The 10,007-nt window shown below is 37.9% G+C and overlaps 1 protein-coding gene across 3 annotated transcripts in view; it reads left to right on the top strand.

Moving 5' to 3' along the window:
• Window positions 1–3,933: 3,933 nt before the first annotated feature.
• LOC107703284 (PHD finger protein 21A-like) overlaps window positions 3,934–10,007 on the top strand; it is a 29,893-nt gene continuing 23,819 nt past the window's right edge. For all 3 annotated transcript variants that reach the window (XM_016505855.1, XM_016505856.1, XM_016505854.1), the window contains exon 1: window positions 3,934–4,217. The gene's annotated coding sequence lies outside the window, so the exon portion shown is untranslated. The remainder of the gene's footprint in view (window positions 4,218–10,007) is intronic.

Below are 10,007 nucleotides of genomic sequence, written 5' to 3'. Positions count from 1 at the left end.
GCATTTTCAAAATGATATAATAAATTATCTGTGGGGTATTTTGAGCTGAAGCTTCACAGACACATTCTGGGGACACCTGAGGCTTATATTACATTTTGTAAAAAGGGGCATAATAGGTGCCCTTTAAGAAGTGGGAGGTATTTGGTTATACACAGACCCTCCCTGGATCAGGACGTCGCTCCAAACTGGATGAAGATGTGCAAAGTTAGTAGAGACAGAGACATATCCCAACAGACTAAAGGCTGTAATTAAAGCAAAAATGGTTCAACAAAATACTGACACAAGAGGGTGATCCTTTTTCCAACTCAGTGATTCTGGTTGTTTATTTTATTTATTTATTTTTTGACATGTTGGTGTTATAGCTTTCACTTGGATGTTATAAGTTGCACTGAGTAAATACAGCTGGATAAAACAAAAACTGTCTCTGTCTTCATTTCAGGCTGCAAAGCAACAACATCTGATTCTTTTAAAGGGCGGTGATTCTTTTCTATACCCACTGTAGATGAATTCAACTCAATAAAGCTATGCAAGCTGTTTCCTTATTATTTTACAGTGTAACTCATCACCATTCATTCTTGTTTTCTTTTTTTACTTTCCTAACTGTTACAGCTTTATTTCTTATCCAGCAATCATGACAAAATACACTACAAACCATACTTCAATTAAAAAGAGAATGAGCATATAAAAGCAAGCAAGCAAGCAGGCAGACAGTGATTACTGGGTTTATAAAAGACAGAAACATACAGTATGCAAAAAGGGCCATGTGGTAAGGAAGATGGAAGGAAACCATCTCTTTTCCTAATTCTATCTCTCCTTTTTCTCTGTGTGTAGTAAGGTCAGAGGGCTTGGGTCAGCGAATGGAGTTCAGAGTGAAGGATGTGGTCATCCTGATGAGAGGTTTAAGGCAGCAGTGGTTCAGCTATATAGTAGCTTCAGCATAGATGTCAGATCCGATCACAGCACTCTCAGCAGCTGAACACAGCTTTGCTCACTCTGTGCCACTAAAACTAACACCACACATTATCTCTCTCTCACTATTGCAGTCTAGCTGTCAGAGGAAAATATGTATCTGCTTGCTAAGTCATATGTTGAATACTGTTACTCTGTTTCAAGTGAGAATACTATCTTAACAGCCATTTATGAGCACTATTCATTTTCAGCAAAGCTTTAAGCTAATAAGTTATTTAAGCTAATAAGTGTACACTACAGTCTCCAGGCTCACAGTGTCCTGGACACAAATATTTTAACAATTATGGAAGGAATCTCTGTCTGACCAACTGAGATTTTGCTATGGAGATTTTTGTTTTGTAGTATTACAGCACACCGTGAGTGTATACAGCACTGTATGCTGTTTACTTTTGGGATCTAGAAATGGTGATGTCACATCAGACCTAAGTCAGATAAATAAAAATGAATACAATAGAATAAAATAGAATAGAAAAAAGTAGAATATTTATTGCCACACAGACAGTGACAAAAAAATTGTATGTGATACACTACCATTCAAAACTTTGGGGTTGGGAAGATTTTTTTAGAAGTCTCTTATGCTCACCAAGGTTGCTTTTTTAATTTAAAAATACAGGTAAAAACAATAATATTGTGAGATATAATTAATAATAATATAATTATTATAACCATTTTCTATTTGAATATAATTAATTCCTGTGATGGCAAAGATGAATTTTCAGCAGCTATTACTCAGTGTCACATGATCCATCAGAAATCAATCTAATTTACAGATTTGGTGCTCAAGTAACATTTCTTATTATTATCAATGTTGAAAACAGTTTTTGTGGAAACTGATACATTTTTTCAGTACACTTTGATGACTAGAAATAGAAATATTTTGTAACATTATAAATATCTTTACTGTGACTTTTGATCCGTTTAATGCATCTTTGCTGAAGAAAGGAACTAAATAAATCTTTCTGACCTCAAACTTTTCAATGGTAGAGCATTTTATACTGTACGACGCAATACAAATAAAATACACTGTTTGGGAATGAGATGCTAAGCACCTTATCATGTGTCCTTTCATTAACTCTGAGAGTCTCCTTTGCTCTTTACTTTATGTAAACACATGTTGACAAAAAGAATGTCTGACTCAGTCTCTGGCAGGGTGGGACTTCCGGATAAATGAAGTCTTGATTAGTTCAGTCACCACGGATTAGTCTGGAGGTGCAGTGCAGAAATCCATTTTTATACTTTATCAATGTTTTTCACAAAGATCACAGACACAGCAGCCAATCACAATCAGCAATGAGGTCCAATGACACAAGAGCTGAAGAGGATGAGTCACTGACTGCCAGCTGATATTTCATTAGAGGTTAGATGAAATAAAAAAAGAAACAGCAGAAGCTACTGAGGATTCTGATGGCTAGGGTCGAGGACCTTAGCAAGCATTGTGTATTCCTAGCTACTTGTGCACTTTGGTAAGAAAGAGTCTTCTAGGAATGTCTATATTAAGTAAATGCAATCAATCAATGTATGCATATCCCAAAATAGTAAACAACTACTTTCACTGACCTCACTCCTGGAAATTTTGTGTTGTATATAAGATCGATGCCACACAGGCGTCCTCAACTCATTGTGCCTCCAAACAAAGAGTGCTAGGAAAAGGAACAGATAAACATCAGAAAAGAGCTCTGTAATTAAACACACAGAAAGAGCTGATACAATTACATTCATTAGAACATCAACAGCCTGTTTGCCATTATTGTCAGCTCTTTTTGTTTACATTTTCAACCATCACAGATTTTTTTTTCTTTGAGAAAAAAAAAAAGTTATTCTTTCATCTGATATATTAATTTCAACTGCTTTAGCATATTATGCTTGCAATGACTCGACAGTGATGTTACTCTTCTGTTCTGTATTTCATTATTAAATGGATGTAAAAAATGTTGAGGCTTGTACTTGTTCTTTTCATGTGGAGTGATAATTCAAAGCGAACTGCGATGACTCAGTGGTGCTGATGACAGAGAGTGTGGACCAGTTTAGGAGGCAAAGGCCTAGAAAAGAAAACGGTGCTGAGAGAGCAGGAGCGATCGCCCACAAACACAGCGCTCTGTCTCCCCCTACCGTTCACTTCACACGACGCATGCCACTAAAAAAAACAAAAACTGGTCACAACATTTCTGGCAGTGTTGACAAATAAATAAATAAAAGTAACTGTGGGTAAATTAGTTTGCATTCACCAATCACTCTTTATATAAGATTACATCATACGGAACAATTTCACAGTATGCATAAAAAGTACATACTACTGAAGGAAGTAGGCAGTATTTTGTGTAATGCATAGCAGAGCATTTGTACAAGACAGCCACTAAGCTACATCACCAAAAACATCCAAAATATATGACGTACATGCAAAATTACTAGAAATAAAAATGCTTTTGAAATGAATTATTAAAACACTTTTGTCTTTTATCGCAATGTGAACGTTGTGTTTGAATTTGTCTAAACAGCTCTGGCGGCTTTATGCGACGATATAATAGGTTTACTTAAGCTATCATGGATAAGACATAAAAACAACTACCGTAAAGTACTGTCATTTTATTGAATACGTGAGAAAATCTCTTTTCTGTTGTCCTAACAATATCTCTGGCCCACACTGGATGCACATTATGGTAACTTCACTCAACATGAGTTTCGCTGAGTTTACATCCGGGACTTTTCCCTAGGCAATGGGGGGCGCACTACAACCGTTCCTTAGGCAAAGTGAAATAAATTCGCCGCACCGTTACATAAACTAGTTCTCTTCTCCTAAGTGTTCTTTCGCGCTCGGCAATAATTATTTCGCCCCGGTTTGCTACAATATTAAATTAATTTCCAACGTGACGAATAATGTGCTCTGTTGGACGAGTTATTTTGTGCGTTATACGGCCTGGTTTTGCTGTCCCATTATCTCTCTTCTGCGCGCATTGATACGCCGAGCGCACAAGCTGGCGGTGAATGGGATGGAAGAAGAGTTCTTGTTTTGTATATCAGTTTCTGTCTTTTTTATGTATTTTGGGTTAAAAATCAAGCGAACAAAGCGAAGATTCCTCCTGTTACACTGTTCAAAACTTTAGGGCGCTAAAGGGAATAAATTCATCCGCGGGATAGGGTGTTAGTGGTGAAATGCTCGGCTGTTTGTAGATATATATTTAAATAATTGGTGAGTGTGTGTGTAAGTGTATGAAGATCGGGGTTTGACTGCTGGAGGAGTGTGTACGAGGGTAAGTGCACCTCGGTTGTTTTTCATCTTCATTTTGTGAACTCTTTTCGCGTTCTTTATGTGATTGTGTTGGTGGTGATTTGAGTGGATGTGAAAGCGCAGAGGCAGCGCAGGGGGGTTTTGTTCATTTCTCTTTATTGTAGGAGTTGCGGGAGAGAGAGTGCGGCTGCAGTCAACGAAACGTTATAACTTACAGCCGTTACACAATAACGCCTCGAATGGCACCGAAACACCCTAAAAACGACACTCGGTTAGCAGAACTGCGCTAATATGGATGAAAATGTGAATACAGCGCGTGCCGTAGTTTTCACACCATGCCGTGAAACAGTCATGGGATGCCATTATAAATGCACTTTGCGCTTACATTTCCATTTACAAGAGCAAGGGACGAGATCTCGAGCAATAAACATGATAAAGTGTGTGTGAGTGTGTGTATCTGTACTCTTGATGTGTTGAGCTCGAGCAGCTTGTGCGGTGTTAAGCTACTATTATTGTTAAGAGCCGCTAGGGCGACAAGACGTGTGATCGTGAAAGATTTTTCCCCCAGTTCGTGTTCTCGGCACCACGCCTTGTCTTATCCGCACAAACGCGAGCTCGCTGTAATAAAGTCTCCTTAAATCCGTTCTCTGATAAGGTGGAGTAAAGTTGTAGGCCCTGTGTAGTGAGTTTGATGTGTGATGTGAGTATATAAAGTGATGGTGCTGTTTCCGGTGTGGATGCGCTGGAACGCTAATGATGCTGCTGATGATGACCTTTCTCAAGCTTTCAGATGGCGACCGGGCTGTCTCACTCTCTCAGTGTGTTTCACAAGATTGTGTGTCTTTTTTTGTATTAGTACTGCTTTGGTTATTAGGTCTGGTATTGTATATCCTTCAAACAGTATGGTTGTTCCTCGTCACAATAACACCCTGTTTTTGATCACCATGTTTTTTTTTTTTTAGCTTGAAATCGCTACATGTGCCAAGTTATTAAAGAACACGGGTTTCTCTTTTCAGTTTTGTCATGTTTTATTCATGTGTGGCTGTGCTCTTCCATTATCAACTATGTTGCCTGTACAGCCATTTTTTTTTCTTCTCTCCACCTGCTTTTTTCTGCGATAGTTTTTTTTCCCACCCATATTCAGCCAGTAAAATGCTTGTTTATTGACGTTTTGCCCTATGATGTTCAATTAATTAATTTAGTTATATTTACAACGCATTATCAAATAATATAATTTCATGCTTTTGTTTGAGATAATGCTTTTAGTTTTAGTTTTACAGTTTTATATATATACACACAGTTGTATAGTGTGTAAATAACATGTAAAAGATATCAGCGTTTACCTCGAGGTCAGTGCTGGTCTCATTGCATGCTGCCATCATGTTACTTTAACATAAAGATGGTGAGTGGCTGCCAGAGTTTTTTTTATACCAAGTCACTTGACCTGGGTGGTTTCAGGGCCCCCTTTTCAGTATTTTTCTCAGACATTAGGCCCACATATTCACTGCCCTCCCCCAACCTCTCAAATGTCTGTTCCCCCAGGAAACAGAAACCATTTAAGGATTAAACATGTCATAGATACTCACAAGGTGTATTCATATACATGAAATATACGGTATGTCCATGCTCTCAGCAATAAGGTGACCGTGTCCAATATAGTACAAACATTTTTTTTTCTCAGCTAAATTGATGCCTTAAATTTGTAATTAATAAGTAAATGTTAGTTCTTAAACATTATTGCAATGTCTCAAGTTGCTGGCTCCAGCATCCATGGACAATAGATGTTCTGAAGAGTTGGCTTATAAACAGATAGACTAATCGATGGAGTGATGCAAAGGTTACAAGGACTTCATTAAATGGAGTCCTGAATGAAAGTTGAGGAAGAGCATGTTCTTCTAAACCTAAGCAGCCATTTTCCTCACCCCCCATGACAATTTGGCGAATCCAGCATCCCTCTTTTTGCCCCATCTCCGGTTTGATTCTAATATTTCTGCCCTATATTAATAGAGTCCTGCAGTGATAATGTATTTTTGTAGGCCAACCCGGAAGTTAGCATCACCCAAAAGGATTTTTCCACTGGCTTTTGGATTATTGCAGAAAATAAGCTCTGTGACCAACAAAAGTTGGTCTTACACGTTTTGTTCATCATGATAATCATCACAAATGAAGGCAGAAGTAGCTAAACATAGGATATAAACAAACTACACCACGGTCACATGACTTCAAAAATCTAAAAACTTTTTTACTGAAAGTGTGAGTTGGAGTAGTTTGCAAGAGTGTGATTATAAACACATCGAGGCTGTGAAAGTGGACTAATGAATAGATGAGTTTATCTGTTCGATATGATGGCGTTTAATGTCCCCAACAACCTCTGTCTGTAGTCCCATTTAGCAACCACCTTGTACTTTTTCAAGACAAGTACAAAGTTTAAAACATCACGAAGGGGTGTTACTGTTGTGTTGTATTTTGTCGTAGAATTAAAAAAAAATGCTGACTTGTTTCCGGGTTTTGGCCTACAAAAATACATAATCCCTGCAGTACTCTATTAACGTGTATTATTTATGTATTCCAGAATAAAAATTAAAGCAGTCTGTTCACCTTTATCATCATAAAGGATTATATCAACATGTGAACTGATGAAAGGAAACATATAGCCTTCTGTGCATATATAAGTGAATAAAGTGGTAATTAACCAATTCCATGTGTGACGGAACACGGCTTTTGTGTGGATGCCTTAAAAGTTTGGTTAAATTTGATTAGGTTTGAGTCCAAGCTTAGGACAAAGAATGAGAAAGGGTGTACCATATGTTCCTTTTCTCTAAGGAGTAGATCTGAATTACTTGTGCTTCAGCCTGTTTACTGAGCCAACAGGTGAGGGTTTGGTATGCCAGTCTGATCAGGCAGGTGTAGTGTGTTGTGTGTGTGTGTGTGTGTGTGTGTGTGTGTGAGTGTTCTGATCACTTTGGCTGTTTGCCCTTACTGAATACAGAAGTCCCAGAAAATTGCCCTTTTGCTCTGCTGTGGGCAATTATAATGCAGGATTTGATGTTTTTAATAGGCAAAAGTTAATCTGCTTCCTGTGGGTTTGTAAATATCAATTTTGTATATTCCTTTGGTTAAATACTTTCCTGAGGCAGATACATCACAGTGACTGGTGCAACTACAGATAGAGGATGCCACTCTGTAGATGAGTGAGAAGCTCTTAGTGTGTGGAGTGCCCATCTGGTAGTCTCTGCTTTCATTCCGATGAGAAGAGAGTGATGATCTGTGGCAGAGACAGAGACTGATTCTGTGACACAAGTACAGAGAACAAAAAATAACAGCTTAAACAAACTAGAGAAAGCAGGGAGTGAATCTGCACTGACATCATCGAATACAACTCCAAAGACATATAAGACAGAGACAGTCCACTTGTACATGTATGAATGTGGGAAATCACAACGTTCAAATATAGTGCCTGGCTATAGTCCTGCCTTAAAATTTTTGATGGAGGCATTGCGACTCTCAACATGGTGGCTGTTAAATAAGCCAATTGTTGTTTGTTTAGTATAGAATGTGCTTGTTATTGGCCCGGAAGGGTCTGAAAAATACCCTTTTGTGTGAGTTGACCTTAATAAGCACAATTTATGGGGGTTTTTTTCCTGATTTGAATTATGTTATTGAAATATAGATTTCGGTCTTTCCCAATACAAGGTAAAAAAGCTGGAAATAGCTGTTAAGGGGTCAATATGGCCACCAAGTGAACTGACTTGTCTGCAAGGGACTTGTTTGCAATGTGTCTCTGTAAATATGCTGTTCCAGGACATTGTACTAGCTACTTAGATATATGCTGTTTAGGGGACAATTTTTCACAGAAGCAATTTGTAGTTCTTTCTAGGGCTGGGCGATATAGCTAAAAAATGTATCAACGATATAATGTTTCATATTGTTCGGTATCGATAATTATTGACATTTTTTATAACCTTTTTTAAAACAAAGAGCAATAGAATTTTTTTTTTTAATTTAACCACTGTATTTTTAAATTAAGCCAATTTGAGACAAACAACAAATATTTTTTTGTTTTAACAGTCAAACACACAATAAAAATTAAATATCTAATTTCTAATGTTTTATATGCAGATTAAATAGGTTTTAAGGAAACTTTCGTCTTGTCTCCTGAGGCCACAGGAGGGCGCAATGAACAAAATAATGCAGCACATTTAAATTGCACATTTAATGCACATTTAAATTGTCAACGCAAGGAAGTAACTGTCTCTAAAAAAACGTGCATTCTAAATTAACTCATATAAATCAAATATAATTTCAAATTGCATAAACAATTATAAACAAAACAGCATCATGTATTTATGCTTAATACAAAGAGCTGAATCGCCCATCACACAGATTGCATTTAAAAACATATGAGACGCAGTGAAAAGGAATAAACCTCCACAAATTCGTGACGTGTTTTCTAAAAGTTTAAACTGTTTTAACTTTGCATGGCTTTCTATACATCTCTTCTGTGAGACGCGAGTGCAGCAGTCATATTTGTCCGTCTAAAAAATGCTTGGTTTTGGTTTTCACCTGATCAAGATCTTCTCCGCATTGAGCTTCTATATTTCTCTAATATTTTGAATGCATAACACAGTAGCGGCGCGTCTCGTGGGTTAGACTAACAAAACATTAAAATGGAACAACGTCACTTACATCATTATCACCGCATCTTGCCGTCACTCATCGCACGTGCCTATATCGTGCACTATATCGGACATTTTTTATATTGTTATCGAAGAAGGTGTACCGTCGATAAATATCGATACCGTTTTATCACCCAGGTCTAGTTCTTTCATTCCAGGAACCTTGATTGAAAGGAATAGTTCACCCAAAAATTAAAACTCTGTACAAAAAAACAAAACAAAACTCTGTCTGAAAAAGTCACACAGGTTTGGAAGACATGAAGGTAATGATGACAGAATTTACATTTTTGGGCTGTCCCTTTAAAGGGGTCATATGATGCGATTTCTATTTTTACTTTCCTTTAGTGTGTTATGTAGCTATTTGTGCATGTATAAGATCTGCAGAGTTACAAAGCTCAAAGTCTCCCACAAAAGGATTTATTCTATCTAAAAGAGAAGGCTGAGCCAGACCCGGGCTAAAACGCCTCGTTCAAACACACCCCCACATCTCTACGCCAGGATGTGGAAATATTTGCGTAATGCCACCCAAATATTCATGCAAAGAAAGGCGGCGTGGTTTCAGGAACCGCAGTAGTGTTGATGCAGCCATGTCAGGGAGACCCTGTGTGTTTCTGTGCGAAAGCACTTTATTTGGCCTTCCGGAAGTAGATGCAATGAGGAATCATTGGTTGAGATTTATTTACAACAGAACAGCACAACCCAGATGTTCAAATTTGTGCAACGCATTTTATGGACGACAGTTTTGTGAACCTAGGAGAGTAGCCTACAAGGCTGGCTGTGCAAACGCTATTTAAAAAAAAAAGGGTCAATTCCGACTTTGCTATGCCAATCTGGCACTTATTCTGAATCAGCTGCTGTAAGTATGTTTTCTTAATAGTTTAAGTATTTGCTATTGACTGTTCAAATGCGGAGTTTTGCGCCGTGTAGAGTATCGCGTCATGTGTGTGTGCGTGAGAGAGAGACAGAGTCACATCACAGTGGAGTCAACTTTCTTAATCGCGGCTTGTGTACTGCAAATACATACGAGCATCATCACTGTGTCTGTCACGCGACTGTTCCACTTTCGGGCTTGAACTGATGGTAAAACTAAGGACATTATGTACTGTCTTTACATTTATGTTGAAAGCTGAAGCTCG

The sequence above is a fragment of the Sinocyclocheilus anshuiensis genome, unplaced genomic scaffold (genome assembly GCF_001515605.1).
Source record: "Sinocyclocheilus anshuiensis isolate Anshui unplaced genomic scaffold, SAMN03320099.WGS_v1.1 scaffold947, whole genome shotgun sequence".
Classification (NCBI taxonomy): Eukaryota; Metazoa; Chordata; class Actinopteri; order Cypriniformes; family Cyprinidae; genus Sinocyclocheilus; species Sinocyclocheilus anshuiensis.
This window is presented reverse-complemented; position numbering and strand designations above follow the sequence as displayed.